This window comes from Crotalus tigris, unplaced genomic scaffold, assembly GCF_016545835.1.
Source record: "Crotalus tigris isolate CLP2741 ecotype Arizona unplaced genomic scaffold, ASM1654583v1 scf7180000019818.546109, whole genome shotgun sequence".
Classification (NCBI taxonomy): Eukaryota; Metazoa; Chordata; class Lepidosauria; order Squamata; family Viperidae; genus Crotalus; species Crotalus tigris.
In genome coordinates this window covers 467493-484071 of record NW_024097727.1, presented here as the reverse complement: position 1 = coordinate 484071, position 16579 = coordinate 467493, and the positions used below count along the sequence as shown (strand labels likewise).

General features: G+C 46.7%; 1 protein-coding gene across 3 annotated transcripts in view; it reads right to left on the bottom strand.

The window, feature by feature from the left end:
• The window catches only part of LOC120317783 (protein FAM83H-like), a 30060-nt gene extending 19386 nt beyond the window's left edge, over window positions 1–10674 (bottom strand). For 2 of the 3 annotated variants that reach the window (XM_039364636.1, XM_039364638.1), the window contains exon 1: window positions 10527–10674. The gene's annotated coding sequence lies outside the window, so the exon portion shown is untranslated. Of the gene's footprint in view, window positions 1–10519 lie in introns of all 3 variants that reach the window. The other variant, XM_039364637.1, reaches the window with a different exon arrangement.
• Between the last annotated feature and the right edge of the window lie 5905 nt (window positions 10675–16579).

The following is a 16579-nucleotide window of genomic DNA, read 5'->3' as shown; positions in this document are numbered from 1 at the left end:
AGAGAGAGAAGTATACACATATACACATTCATATATGTATGTATACACACACACACACACACACACAGTTTTACAAACATGGTGATCAAAGCTGTGCATAACATGCCTAATGCAAAGACACCATGAACATCTACCAGAGGCATTACGTTGTTGGCACTTTCGGTCCCTTTCCTTGTTGATGATCCCTGTCAGGGAATTTCTCTTTCCCACAGCCGTTGTGCACTAAGTCCCATCTTCCAAGCTCTCCACTTAAGACTCCATGGTTTTCTTTGTGGTCCATTACAGACACTCTACCTAATTAGCATCTGGGTGAGGTTAGGGGACTGCTCCAACACACATAACTTTTATGCTGACGTAAACTGATGATGTCGCCTAGTTTGGGCAATGAAACGTCTGCAGGAAAACAGCCAAGATCAGAGAGTATCAAGGGCTCTTCATTTCAACCCTGAGCTATGAATATTCTCCTTAATAACTACTTCTGGAGCTCTTCGCAGTCTTTTTTTTATTTTTTTTATTTTCATCACCCTGAATAATTGAGCCTTACTTCCTGCATGGAAAGACCTGAAATGTTTGCTAGTTGCATTCCAGGCCCAATTTGAGTTGTTAGTTTTCAGCTCAAAAGCCTCTGACAGCTTAAGGCCCAATTACCCACCTCATCTGAAACCTGACCCACATGCAGATCAATGGAAAGACCCTCTTCAAGATGCTCTCCTTGGTGTTCTCTGAGCTTGGTTGTTTTCTTGCAGATAATAATAATAATAATAATAATAATAATAATAATAATAATAATAATAATAGTAGTAGTAGTAGTAGTAGTAGTAGTAGTAGTAGTAGTAGTAGTAAAGTTGGAAGGGACCTTGGAGGTCATCTAGTCCAACCCCCTGCTCGGGCAGGAAACCCTACACCATTTCGGACAAGTGGCTGTCCAGTCATTGTTTTATTAAACAAACTGGGTAACATCATCAGTGTAATAAGGAGTGGGATTTGCTCTCAGGTTCATTCTAGTGGCTTGTCCTGTTGGTGCTGGTGAGGGTGACTTTGGGGATTCTTTGGTTGGGCTGCTTACTGTGAGTGTGTTCGCCAGTTCCTTGATTGGGGCATTGTTTATTTCTTGACTGTTGGTCTGATGTTAATTTTGGTGTTAATCTGGGTGTTGACTGCTAGTAGAGATGTGTTTTGAGTTTTTTGTTCACTTTTTTGTTTGTCGATTGCCTCCTTTGCAAGTATGTAGATGTTGCATTAACAGAGAGATAGAATCAAGATCACGTAAGTATTAATACCACTTTATAATGCCTTGATAAGGCCACACATGGAACACTGCATCCAGCTTTGGTCACTATATTATAAAAAAGATGTTGAGACTCTTTAAAGAATGCAGAAAAGAACAACAAAGATGATGAGGGGGCTGGAGGCTAAAACCTATGAAGAATGGTTGCAAGAATTGGGTATGTCTAGTTCAGTGAAAAGAAGGATTAGGGGTGACATGATAGCTGTCTTTCAATATTTGAGGGGCTCCCACAAAGAGGAGGAGCTCAACCTATTCTCCAAAGCGCTGGAAGGCAGGACAAGAAACAACAGATGGAAACTAATCAAGGAGAGAAACAACCTGGAATTAAGGAGAAACTTCCTAACAGTGAGGACAATTAACCAGCAGAATGGACGTTGCCTTCAAAAGTTCTGGGTGCTGCATCAATGGAGACTTTCAAAAAGAGACTTTCAATGGCCACTTGTCTGGAATGGCATAGGGACTCCTGCCTGTGCAGGGGGTTGAAGTAGAAGACCTCCAAGGTCCCTTCCAACTTTGCTCTTCTGTTATGTTCATGTGTCCACTGATGGCCAATTTGTCAGAGTGCCAGGTTTCCAGAAAAACTCTTAAGAGTTTTTGGACTTGGCTTGGTTTAGGATGGTCACAGTTTCCCGGTTGAAATTATGGTTAAGTCTATCCATACGTTGTGAAATGTCTTCTGGCTGCTAGTTGATCTCCATGGATGTGTTCTGCTGGTCTTCTGCCTGTTTGTCCTGCGTAGTGGCTGTTGTATTCTTGACACTGTGTGTTGTAGATGACTCCTTTTTTTTTCTTTTGAGGCTGCTGGGTCTATTGCTTTACTTAGGATGTTTTGTGGGGCTTTAGCTGGTTTGTGTGCTGATTCCAGGGTACTATGATAATCCGTTGGTGGTTTCTGCGAGGTTTCTGATGTATGACACCGTTCATCATTTTTGCCGCCTGTGTTGATTGTGCTGGTCAGTAGGTTGAGTGGTCAGGCACTTTTTGATTGGAAGTTGCGTAGATATCCATTTTGTCAGAAAATGTTGTATAGATGATTTGTTTCCTTTTCCTGCTGTTCAGGATTGCTGCAGTGTGCTTGTGCTTGTCTAAATAGAATTCTTCCTTAATGATTGTTTTTTTTTTCATGCTCGTGTGTTTCTAACAAGCTCCAGACCAAAATTTCATTGAAATCTCTTCCTATTATCCTAAATGTACTGATTCATAGCTAAACACTTTCATACAACATAGTAGGAGAATTTACATTGGTCCATAACCATAGCCATTGCAATCTCTGCTGCTTTAACCCATAAAATTGAATAACACCCATTGACGTCAGTGGTAACTTATACATCAATTGGGAACCCTTTTCAAACAAAAATGGCCACACCTTTAGCTTTCGTCAAAGTATCTCTGAGATAAACTGTCCCACCCAACCCTTCATTAGTAGAGATTTATCCTGTTCCATCAAATGAGTCTCCTTGTAAATAAGCAATACCTGCCATTAATGATTTTAAACATGCTACATCTACATTTTTAGATTCACACATCGAAACTAACTCCATCCATAAATTTTACTTTGGCACACATCTCAACAATCTCCCAATACCAAATGATGTTATGACCTGTAGCACTTAACAAATATCTAATAATAAACTTTTCTATATTTAAGTGTTATGTTCTAGTGTTGCTCACAGATATCGAATCTCAATAGACTCAAACACCATTTTATTACATAATCTATATTTAAAAGAGAAAAGAAGAAAAACTGACTACCTGCATAAAAATAAAAGCAAATAACATTATTAAGAAAAAATCCCCTCCCCAAAAGGGAAATATAAATATAAATATAAATATATTATATATATATATATATATATGTAGGTCTTTGGTTGTTCGGGTTTTCTCCCACGTAAAATTGGTATCCCTCTGCAACTCAGACTAACCTGAGCACAACCAAACAGAACACTCCCCCAGCCAATCAGAGCACAGCCAACCCCCCCAGCCAATCAGAGCACAGCCAAGCCCCTAACCAATCAGAACACACCTCCACCCAATCAGAACACAGCCAAGCTCCCACCCAATCAGTTCATACCTCCACTGGCAGTTAAAAGGAAGAAACAGCCAAGACCACACACTGCTGCTCGAGGCACGAAGCTGAAAGCACCAGCCTGAAGATGACGAATGGGACTTCGTCGAAACGTCGCCAAGACACTTCCAATTTTACGTGGGAGAAAACCCGAACAACCAAAGACCTACATACAAATACCCGCGAAAACCTCAGAAAACAAATATATATATATATTAATAGTAAAGTTGGAAGGGACCTTGGAGGTCATCTAGTCCAACCCCCTGCTCGGGCAGGAAACCCTACACCATTTCGGACAAATTGCTGTCCAGTCTCTTCTTAAAAACTTCCAGTGTTGGAGCATTTACTGCTTCTGGAGGCAAGCTGTTCCACTGATTAATTGTTCTCACTGTCAGGAAGTTTCTCCTTAGTTCTAGGTTGCTTCTCTCCTTGATTAGTTTCCACCCGTTGCTTCTTGTCCTGCCTTCAGGTGCTTTGGAGAATAGCTTAATTCCCTCTTCTTTATGGCAGCCCCTGAGATATTGGAACACTGCTATCATGTCCCCCCTTGTCCTTCTCTTCATTAAACTAGACATACCCAATTCCAGCAACCGTTCCTTATATGTTTTAGCCTCCAGTCCCCTAATCATCTTTGTTGCTCTTCTCTGTACTCTTTCTAGAGTCTCAACATCTTTTTTACATCGTGGTGACCAAATACATACGTATGTATGTATGTATGTATGTATGTGTGTGTATGTATGTATGTATATATATGTATGTATATATATATATATGTGTGTGTGTATATATATATGTTGGAAAATTTGCATAAAAATACGACTCCTGGGCATGTCTATGGTACAAATAAAATACGAACACCAGGAGAGTATAAATATAAAAATATACTTTACTAAAAGCTGCCAAGCTTTCGTTTGGAAACTCCAAACATCATCAGGGCTAAGGAGCCAGTAAACAATGATGACTTAAATGGGTTTTGCCGACATCTGCACCCGGCTCATGGACCGCGTCACCGGTCCCGGCCGGTTAATTAGTGTTCCAGATGTTTCTTTATTACTCTCCTTACGCTTCCTTCTATGGTTCTTCCGGATCATTCCTTCCACTATCTCATTACTGGCATTCATCTCCTCCACTACCCCTTTATCCTTATTTCCTTCCATAGCACTGACCCTCCTCCCCTTTTTGTTTCCATTTTCCACCCTGGGGGCATCTGTTTCTCCTCTATCAGTGTTATAAGCTTCCCTGGGCTCACAGACGCTCCCCCACACACACGCTTTTCTCAATCCCTGCTCCACACCCTTTCTTCTCACTCTTTCCCAGTGACTACTTTTAGAAACCCTGACGACGTTGGGTGGTCCCAACGAAAGCTTGGTTCATTAAAAATTTTACAACTTTCCCTCTTGGTGATCGATATTTATTGATTTTATTATGGACATACCCAAGAGTCGAATTTTTAGTTATATAATTCATATATATATGTATGTATATATGTAGGTCTTTGGTTATTCGGGTTTTCTCCTGTGTAAAATTGGAAGTGTCTTGGCGACGTTTCAACGAAGTCCCATTCGTCATCTTCAGGCTGGTGTTTTCAGTTTCGTGCTTCGAGGAGCAATGCGTGGTCTTAGTTGTTTCTTCCTTTTAACTGCCAGTGGGGGTATGAACTGATTGGGTGGGAGCTTGGCTGTGTTCTGATTGGGTGGAGGTGTGTTCTGATTGGTTAGGGGCTTGGCTGTGCTCTGATTGGCTGGGGGGTTGGCTGTGCTGATTGGCTGGGGGGTTGGCTGTGCTCTGATTGGCTGGGAGAGTGTTCTGTTTGGGTGGGGGCTTTTGTGCTCAGGTTAGTCTGAGTTGCAGGGGGATTTGAGATGGTGGGCTTCCTTGCTATTTTTTGGCTTCGCGTTTGTGGTCGTGCCTCATCTTCATGGTGGGTGTCAGTTTGCTTCATGTATAGATTGGAGGGGTTTAAAGTGGCTAATGATACCGCTGTGGTCTGGCTTCTGGTTTGTGGTCATGCCTCATCATCGGTGTGGCTTTGGATTTGCTTTTTGCGTGGATGTGTGGTAGTGACATCCTGTGTGGTTTTTGTGAGTGTGGGTCTGGTGTCATTTTTTTGTGTTAGGGAGTCATTTGTCAATAAGGGTGGGTTTCCAAATGGCTGGTAGGCGGGAGGTATCATCTCGTTTGTTCATGCTGTGTGGGCATTTTTCTATCTCAATGGCTTCTCTGATTATTCTGTTATTAAAATGTTCACTTTTGGCGATAGTTCTGGTATTTTTAAAGTCAATTTCATGTCCTGTGGCTTTAAGGTGTTGGACCAGGGAAGATGTTGGTTCCTCTTTTTTGACTGAGTTCTTATGTTCTTCAATGCGTGCACTTAGCCACTTTAAACCCCTCCAATCCATGCATAAAGCAAACTGACACCCACCATGAAGATGAGGCACGACCACGAACGCGAAGCCAAAAAGTAGCAAGGCAGCCCACCATCTCAAACTCCCCTGCAACTCAGATTAACCTGAGCACAACAAAGCCCCCACCCAAACAGAACATTCTCCCAGCCAATCAGAGCACAGCCAACCCCCCAGCCAATCAGAACACACCTCCACCCAATCAGAACACAGCCAAGCTCCCACCCAATCAGTTCATACTCCCACTGGTAGTTAAAAGGAAGAAACAGCTAAGACCACACATTGTTCCTCGAAGCATGAAGCTGAAAACACCAGCCTGAAGATGACGAATGGGACTTCGTTGAAACGTCACCAAGACACTTCCAATTTTACGTGGGAGAAAACCTATATATAATATATATACACACACACACACATATATATTTAGATTGCTAACAAAGAATAAAAGGAGAATTGGAATAGCTATTTCGAGCTTCTTAACTCTCTTCAGCCAGACATACCCTTCTGAGATTCGAACCTGGGCTGTGTGTATACTAGGCAGCTGTATTAACTTCTAGGCCAAACTTCTCACTTTGTCAGCTGTATCAGGGAGGGATATATATATATAGGTTAAAAAGAAGAAAAAGAGCGGGGTGGGGCGCTTTTTGGGCACTCAGTCTCTAAAAAGTTCACCAACACTGGCCTGGTGCTTCCTCTCTCGAATTATACTGAAAATTACAATGCAGTTTCACACACACACTGCTAGTTGAAAAAAAATACTGTGTGTTAAAAACAAATGGCAAATGATAGAGTTAGCAATGTACCACACTCTTTGTCATGAAAATAACCAAAATATAAATGAAAAGAGAACTGGGGGAGGGGGGGGGAATCCAGATTTTTAAACGAAGGTTTTCACTACAGAGATACCAGCAAATCTCTGCAGCAACTCCATAGAGGGAAACACAACCAGCAACTCCATAGAGGGAAACACAACCAGGTCCTCCTGGCAGGGCATATTGGGGCAGGAGGGGGGGCTTCCGCTGCGCTGCTTCTAAAGATGTCCCCCTCAGGGGAGACACTTAGCCCCTCTCCTTCTGCTGATCAGATAGGAGAGAAGACACACACACCCTTTTCACTCTGGTTGTGGGACTCAGTGGATTCAAACTGATGTGTCAAATGTTTTATCAGTACTGTTTAACCGGTTTATTCGCCTTCATTATTAGCAAAGTTGAGTTGGCTAGAAAGGTGGCATATAAGTCAAATAAATAAATATTCTTACGTTGTGCTCTTTTTTACATACTTGAACACACTGCAGCTTTAATCTATAGCAGAGTACCAATAATTTACCTCTGAAAGGGGATTTCAAGCACTTTTTGTTCTGTAAAATTATTTTGCAGTAAACTCACACTAACACTGCAGTTTTGAAATGCTCACCCATTTGTATATTCTTCTTTGTTTAAAAGAGGGCAGTAATTTGCTACACAATCAAGTTCCAAAAAAAAGATCTAGAAATGGTGAGAAACTGGCAGGTGACATGCAAAACGGAAACACGAGTAGCTGAAAAGGACTGTGGAACAGCAATTAGGAGACACTCCAACTTTCCTGCAGCTGCTCAGCTGGCCTCTGTGTTCCATCCCCCACCAGAAAGCCAGGCTTCCCAGGGATCCCACACTGGTCTGCCTGACGTGCTGGGATTCTCACCGGCCAGTATTCTCTCCTGGGGGCTCCTGACTGAGTGGAGGACAAGCAGCCCCCTCACTTCCTCATGGTCAACCTTGCAGGAGAGCAGCCCATGAGACTCCCAGGCAACTTCCAACCAACCTTGGCTGCTTTGGGAGGCAAGATACGGTCAGATCTGATTGGTATGGATGGATGACACCTGGGAATCCCAGGGCTGTTGGCTAAGCTGGGATTAAATAATGGAACCCCAGAAAAAGGCCATGTCCACAATGCCGCCAAGGAAACAGCTGGGCAGTCCCTGGGAGCCGAGTTCAGAGGTGCCACATTTTTGCCTCAAGGTCCTGGCCTTTGGTTGAAAGGGGCTAACTTTCCCTTGGGCAATTTCCCATCCCCGTTGCTTTATATCAAAAACAGGCCTGCAGAGAAAGGCCCAGAAACAGGGATGTCAGGTTCCAAATTCTAAAATGCTCTGAATTGGGTTGAAGCATCAGAGATTCCGTTGTTATTGAGTGGACACCCCTTCCAAACCACGGTGGAAGGCGCCACGGGAAGCCATGTTGGAGGCCACAAGGAGCAGCTTGGAGCGCCTTGTCTTCCCTGAAGTCCTCTCCTCCACATGGAGTCACCCAAGTTGGTGACCGTGCGTGGGCACAAAAACACCAACCCCTCTTGGACCATCCCGCCTCTTCCATATTTGGCTTCGCCGGGTGTTCTAGGCGAGGCTTCGGGAAACCTTCAGTGGGCCTCCACAAAGGGGGCACCCAGGATTGAGCAGGAGCACTTGGCAGAGCAACGCTATGGCTACCCATTTCACTAACTGCTTTCTGCTGGATTTGGTAATTATGGTTAGTCTCCCATTCACTTTTACCAACCATCAGACTGATCCCATCGCTTATTTACTTTTGGAGGTGATAGCTAAGGGTTCCCAGGAAGCCAGCCCTAACCCTCCTCTTCACTAGATTTCTATCTTGGCTGTCCTCAAACTGATTACCAGGGTCTCCCCAAAAGAACAGTTCTGGGAGACACCGAGTGGTCAGAGTCACCCTGTGAGCCCCCAAGGCTGAAATGCTCTTGAATGTGACCACAGCCCCAGACTCAGGGTCCCAGACTGAACCCCTGCAAGACGGAGCCCCTTGCCAACTCTGTCCCGCCCCAGGCAGCCGTACCCTCTCCATTGTTCCTGGATGGCGGTCTCACGGGCGCGCCAAAACCCTCAGGAATGGCCAAGCCTTCCAGAGATGCTCCAGGCTGCTTGGAGGGAATGGCCAAGGATCGTTTACAACATTCCCTTCCGGGGAATTGAGTAATTAACTTGGGGAAAGTGCAGAACTTAAAATTAAAACATTTACTCAGTAAGCTATTCTATTAACAAGTTACTATCCTGGTTTTTAAAAAAAGGCTAAGTTTATAATATCCGTTTCTGGGAGGCGGTCTATCTAAGAGGTGCCAGTTGGATGATCCTGGTGGTTTTTCCCTTCTCAAACAGGGCGCTTATTGGGCTGTCCTTGGCCGGCTCCAGGAAATGGGCAGCTGGGAATGAAGACCACGACTTCCTTTCCAAAGAACACCAAGCTCAAGGTGGCGGGCCTAGGCGGCCACTCTCATCCCAGGTGCCACCCAGTTGGCAGCCTCCCCGCCACCCGTTGCAGTTCTGCAGAGAGGCAACCAGGAGGATGTTGCCATATTGCCCTTGCAGGGACTCAGCCCTTGAACCCAGCACGCCCTCCCTTCCTGCTCCAGCCCGCCCAGCAGGGCCTGTCACTGCCTGCTTCTGCTACTACATTGGCGGCAGGCCTGCTGGTTCCCAGCCTACCTGCCTCACCCTGCTGAACCGGCTCAGCCGCTTCAGCCGCACCCAGCTCCAGCGAGTGGAAGCAGCCAAGGAGAAGCCTCCTCCTCCTCCACCACCACCACCACCACCACCCGGCCCTGGCGGTGCTCCAGCAGCAAAAGCCAGAAGGCAGCCAGGAGTGGGTGGGAGGAAGGCCTCTGCTGAGCACCATGGAGGGCTGCCTGAGAATGGCAGAGCTCCGCAGAGCCAGTGGGAGTGTGTGAACCCAGCTCCCAGGCCCTTGGCTCCAGCCTTAGCTGGGCTGTGTAGGGAACTTCAGCCTGGCTGGCATCAGAGGGCCTCCCCCCTCCTGCCTGGCCTGCAACAGAGGCGGTCCCAGCCTCCCAGGGCCTCGGAAGTGGGGCAGAGAGAATGGGGAGTTGCTAAAGTTCATCCCAAGGGTTGAAAGTCCCCCTGGGAGCCCATCTTTCCCTAGCTGACTCCCCCATAGCGCACACTCAAACCAGGCTCCATTTTGTGAGATGGTATCAGTCCATAAGTGGCGGTAAACCAGGGGCAAGAGTTAACTCCGAGTTGGGAAGTTTCTTTCCGACTCCGGAGACTCCCCCATCCACGGATCTGCCGACGGGATCCAAGCGCCAGGTTGACTTCCTTCAGCAGCAGGGATTCTGAGGGCAGCCTCCGCAAGTGGGGCTGGGACTCAGCCCGAGGCCGGAGAGGCACCACGCGGTCCCTGGGCAGGCCCTATTCGGTTCGCGCGGCTTTGCAGAGTTGCCATCAGCCACTTGCCTGCCCCAGCACGTCCTGGGTGCTGCTGGCACAGCGAGCGCCGGGGAAAGTGTGGGCACGCATGGCGCCGGGGGGGGGGGAAAGCAGCAGCTCCCCTGGGCCGCCAGTGTCCTGTCTGGGCAGCTCAGGCCTCTGCGGGCCAGCGCCCTCCTCCCTGCCCCCAAGGGCGGGCCAGCAGGCCGGGTCCTGGGGCGCTCGTCCGCGGCCCGGCTGAGTTCAGGGGCTGCTGGCCCCTGGGCGAGGTGCGCCCGGCGCCCTTTCTAGGGACCAGCTGGACCCCGCTGCCCGCCCCTCGCCGGTCCCTCCCCCCTCGCTCACTTCCGAACTCCGCAAGGTGGCGCTTTTCCCGCAAGGTCCAGTTTCGCCACCGACCCGCTTCGGGGTCGCCGGCGCGAGAAAGGGGACCGGCCAGCCCGACGCGAGCCTCGGCGCTGCGCGGGGCAGGCAGGACCCGCCGCCTCTCCCCGGGCCGACCCGCCTCGCCTGCCCCTCGCCCCCCCCCCAATCCAGCGCTGCGAGCGCACCTCCTACCTTCCTGGGGTCTTGGGGCCGGCCGGCGGCTGCTCCTCCTGGACAGGGGGCGGCTTGGCCGCTGCTGCTGCTGCTGCTACCGCTGCCGCCGCGTTCCGAGGCTCTGGGGCTGGCCGGCGCTGGGCGGGCTCGTCCCCACCCCCAGCGCTCCCGGCGCCTGAGTCACCTCGGAGCGAGCGCGAGGCTCCACCCAGGGCAGCCACGGAGGGGAAGTCGAGAGAACTCGGGCAGCGAAGCGAGCCGGCGGCGGCGGAGGGAAAGCCAGAAGGTGCTGCCGCTCGCTCTGCACATTCCTGGCGCGCCTCCGCCCGCCCCGCCTTGCCCGGCCCCCGGGAGCGTCGCGGAGCCTGGTGGCCGCGAAACTCCAGCAGCAAAGAGGAGGGCTTCTGTCCCGGCGCGGAGTCGGTTGAGCGCTCCGCCAGATGGCCGCCCAGTTCCTCGGCGCCTCCGGACCGAGCCCGCAAGCAGACGGACGGCTGTCCGGCCGATTGGGGCGGACGGGAACAAGCCGCCCCCCGCGCGCTGCTCTGCGGGCTCCGCGACTTCGGCCGCCTCCTGCCCTCGGGCGGCGCTTCCACGGAAGCAGCTGCGCTTGCGGGCTCGGCCGCCGGGGGCCGGCAGCAGGGCGGCCTCGGTGGGTCTGCTCGGGGCAGGGGCGGGGCAGCGGCCAGGCCGAGCTGGAACTCGGGAGGGGGGCCCGGCCGCGGCTCCTCCCTTCGCCTTCCCGTCGCACCTGGCCTGGCGCGGCCATCGAGCGGCTCGGCTTGGTAAGGGCGGACGGCCCCTGGCGGGCCGTCTAGGGGAGAGGCGGGCTGTGGATGCCCCGTCATCCCGGAGCTTTCTCACCCGACGGAAAAGAGCGACCCTGATCTCCTAGTTATCCCGTTTCAAGGTGGCGGGTTTCCTTGGCAAAGAGGGGCCGGATGTGTGAATCCAGCATTGAATCATGACATTGGAAGGGACCTTAGAGGGCTTCTAGTCCAACCCCCTGCCTAGGGCAGGAGTCCTCGGACTATTCCAGTCAGGTGGCTGACAACCCTTTCTTGAAAACCTCCAGTGATGGAGCTGCCATCTTTCTTCTAACTTTCATTATAGATTTAGCCTCCAGGCCCATCGCCGACTTTGTCACTCTTCTCCACCCTTTTTTCTGGGTTGCTCAGCCTCCGTATATTGTGGCCATCAGAACCGGTTGTCATTTGGGCTAGGAAACCCACTTATTGCCTCCAGCTCTTCATCAAAGTCATTGACCTGGATTTTGAAGGGTGACCACCATCACCATCCCAGGTCTCTACAGCACTGAGCACACTGGCAACTTCCACCCCCATTCTCTATCACTGTGCATCATGCTCCTAATCTGTACTTAAGTTGTCGCCTTGCCAGATTATTCACCAAGCAGGGCAACCTACCCCGCACTGACCTAGCTCGCTTCTCAGCATGATAGGGGGACCTTATAAGAGACCCATCGTGCCCTTCCCTCAGGGGTAAGCAACAGCATCCAAAGTGCAGTGAAAGAGTTAAGAAGTAGAAAGCAAGTGAAACTTGGTCCAGAAGATAAGTGAAAGGAACAGAAAGATAGCGAAATCTGATTTACACTGATACTACACCTGTCTCCTCCTCCACCTCACCAGGATTCCTGAAAAGATCATCCAGAAAGAAGGAAGGCAGTAAGACCTCTCCCCAAATCCCAAAGGGTGTCTTTTGTTTACAGGACACTCGGCCTTTCGCCGTCACCCTCCCCCCCCCCGCCTGGCTCTGAAATGGCAGAGGGGGACCAGGTGAGGTGACCAAGCTTCCTTAGCATATGGCAGTCCAGCTCAGGAGGGGAGTGGAAGGGAAGAGGCAGGCGGGCAGGCGGGTCATTGAATGGGTGGGGGAGGTTGCTGAGCAGAGAGTGGCCTGGGTGTGGGAGCCTTGAGGTAAGTGGGTGCGGGGCACGTGGGGTGAGTCCCCCCCCCATCTGTCTCGCCTCACCTCACCTCATAGTGACGGTTTGACGCGCACTCTCCTCCATTGTGACCGCGAGCCCCCAGATGGTGGGATGGAGTGGGTGGGCAGCTGCAATATTAGAATCCCCCAAAATAAGCCCTAATGGGTCTTTTGGTTATATATATATTCTGATATTGCAGCCACCCGCCCACTCCATCCAAACATCCCGGTCTTATTTTGGGGGAAACATGGTAGTACATGAAGGCAGAGATGATATAGTTGCCACTACTGAAACTTGATGGGATGAAACTCGTGACTGGAATGCACTGATGGAAAGATGTAAACTATTGAAAAGAAATGGACCTAACAAAAGAGGGAGGTGGAGTTGCATTATACATAAAAGATCACTACATCTCTACAGAAATACACAAAACCAAGGATAAAAGCCTCCTGGATCCATATGGGTCAATATAAAAGGAAAAAAAGAATGACATTGCTATAGGTGTATACTACAGGTCACTGTAGCAAGCAGAAGAAATAGATGAACTCTTTGCTAATCACTTAAAACAAATGTATGTAGGAAAGATACCACAGTAGTAAGGGGAAACTTTAACTATCCTGATGTCAACTGGGAGATAAAGTCTCCAGCAAGTAGGAGATTGAACAGATTCCTAACCAACCTAGCCGACATCTTTTTCACCCAAAAGATAGAGGAGGGAACTAGAGGAAAAGCTGTACTGGGCCCAGTACTTACTAATAGAGAAGAAGTGATAGAGAGAGTTGAAGTTGCCAGAACCTTGGGCGAGAGTAACCATGTCATTCTGGAATTCAATATAATGCAAACACAAGCAATAGAACATAATCCGGCCAGTATCCTAAACTTTAAAAGATTTTAACAAACTCAGAGCATTTAGGAAAGATTCCATGGATGAAAATCCTAAAGGAGAAAACAAGAAGTGTGGGAAGCAATGAAAAATACAATAATAAAAGTCTAGCCCATCACAATACCATTGAAAAAGAAAAACAAGGAATCCAAGAAGAAATGAGCATGGTTGCACAAAGATCTCTATGATAAACTGAAAGACAAAAAGGACAAGTACAAAAAATGGAAAGAGGGACATATAACTAAGAGAATATCAGCAGATAGCCCCAAAATGCAAAGATGAAGTCAGGAAATCAAAGGCTCCGAATGAACAAAGACTTGAAACAAAGATAATAGAAAAAGTTTCTTTCAACATATAAATAATGAGAAAAAAGTCAAGGAAATAGAAGAGAGAAGATGGCAAGGAAGTAACAGGCAGTAGAGAGAAAGCAGAGCTGCTTAACTCATTCTTTGCATCAGTCTTCATGCAAAAAAAAACTATAGGCCAACATACCAAAAAAAAAAAAAAACCTGCAAAAGACAAATTAGAAATAAAAATGAAAATAAGTAAGAGAATAGTAAAGAACACCTTTCTGATTTTGACAAATATAAATCTCTGGGACCTGATGGGTTACATCCCAGAGTTCTGAAGGAATTGGCAGATGTCGGCAGATGTTATCTCAGAACCATTGTACCATATGTTTAAAAAATCCTGGAACACCAGGGAATTACCTTGAGGATTGGAAAAGAGCCGATGTGGTTCCCATTTTCAAAAATGGGGGAAAAAACAGACCCTGGAAACTACAGAGTAATCAGCCTAACATCTACCTGGAAGATACTGGAAAAGATAATCAAAAAACAGATCTGTGAACATCTAGAAACAAAGTTATAACTAGAAGTCAGCATGGGTTTCTTAAAAACAGATCATACCAAAACAATCTTGTTTCATTCTTTGATAAAACAACTAAATTGGTAGATCAGCAAAATGCTGTGAACATAGTATACTTAGATTTCAGTAAAGCATTTGACAAAGTGGACCACAACCTACTTCTTGGTAAGCTAGAAAAATGTGGGATAGACAGCATCACCACCAGATGGATCTGTAACTGGCTGACAAATTGTACTCAATGAGTAGTTCTTAATGGTCCACATGGAAGAAAGCAGTGGGGTACCATAAGGTTCCATCTTACTCTCCAATATCTTCATAAATGACTTAAATGAGGGGATTCATTTAAGGGGAACTCATCAAATTTGCAGATGACACTAAACTGGAAGGAATAGCCAACACCCCAGAAGACAAGCTTGGGATCCAAAAAGATCTTGACAGACTTGGACAATGGGCCCTATCCAACAAAATGAAATTTAATGGGGAGAAAAACAAGGCTCTATACTTAGGCAGGAAAACCAAATCTACAAGTACAGATTAGGTGAAAACTGGCTCAAAAAAAAAAGTTACTGTGAGAGGGACCTTGGAGTCCTAGTGGATGATCACTTAAACATAAGCTAGTGATGTGCGGCAGCAGCCAAAAAAGCTAATATATTCCTTGGTTGTATAAAAGAGGCAAAGAATCAAGATCACGTGAAGTATTAGTACCACTTTATAAAACCTTAGTAAGAACACATCTAGAATACTGCATCCAGTTTTGGTCACCACATGACAAAAAAGATGTTGAGACTTTGAAACAGTGCAGAAAGGAATAACTAAGATGATTAAGGGCCTGGAGACTAAGACATATGAAGAATGATCGCAGGATGACTTCCGGTGGATTTGCGCGTGCGATGGCGGCTACTTTGTAGCCGTCCTCCTGGGAAAGTGTAAGAACCGCTATGAACAGCAGACATCAGCTGTTCTGCGGTTCAAAATCTCCCTCCCAGGCAAAGGGAGGGAGAAGAGTATCATCCGAATAGTGGTAGAGCCTCTTACGCACCCCCAAGGTTTTCTTTTGGGGGGTGAAAAAAGTGCTCCCACGGAGTTCGGATTGTCTCCGCTTCCCAGCTGCTTTTGTCTCTAGGGACAAAACAAGCCGCTGCAACTACCTCCGCGATTAAAGAGATCTGGTGAGTTTTCTTTAAAAAAGCGGACAGAGCTGAGTAGAGGATTTTGTTTTTTCTGATCTTATTTGGATTTTAAATTTAAAGATTTACTTTTATTCCCTTTTTGTTTTTTTCTTTTGCTGAAAGGGAAAGTAAAATGGCGATCGGCAGGCTTTTTGGTGTTTTTTTTTTCTTTTTTTGACTGGAACAGAATGGAATGGATTTGATTATTTATAATGATGTTGGGTTTGGATTTTAGGAGGATTACTTTCCCTTTCTGTTTAACTTTTTTTATTTCTTGAAGGATTTTTTTTGTTTTTTGTACTTTTTTTAAAAAAAAACAATGGAATGGACTTTTTTATTTAATTATTTTTTCTCTCTTTTCTTTTCTTTCTTATTGTATTTTATTTGGACTTTAGTTTGACCTCCCCCTTTTTTTTTCTCTTTTTGGGTAATTTTTAAGAAGGAGTAAAGATTTTTTAAGATGGCTCCAAAGCGTCCAGTAATTCCCACAGCTCCTAAGGTGGTCTCTTCTTCGGTGATATCATCAGTGCAACAATCTAAATTAACAGCTTCACCCTCTTCTTTGGCACAGCTATTAACGGTAAAGGAGTTGCAAGACATAATGGGAAATGCTATATCCCAAATCAGGGGAGAAGTGAAAGAGATTTTAGTGGAAAATAATAGGATTCTGAGGCAAGATATAGTTTTGGCTTTAAAAGGAGTTGCCTCTGTTCTTGAAAAGTTGAATTTTTGTGTAGAAGAGGTAGTAGAGAAAGTGGAACTGTTGGAGGGAAAATTTGAAGGTATGGAAAAAGAGATGGAAAATTTTCAAGATGAGATTCTTATGCTTCAATACAGAGAGATGGAATATGCCTTAAGAATCAGAGGCCTGAGGGAGTCTTTGCAAGGAGATCTGAGAGAGATGGTTGCAAATGACTTTGCTGTGATACTGGATAGAGAAAAAGAGGAAATATTTAGTGCAATTGAAAAAACATTTAGAGTTAACTCTGTGGTGGCAAAGCAAAGAAATTTGCCAAGAGATGTGGTGATTTATTTTGGGAAAAGATCCCTGCGCAATGAAATTATACAAGCTTTTTACAATAAGAGGTTTCAGATTGCTTCACAAGATGTTATAATTTTAAAGGAGATCCCATCTAAAATTCTAAGAAGAAGAAAGGAGTTTGCTTTCTTAGCAGATGAGCTTAAAAAGAAACAAATGTTGTTCAGA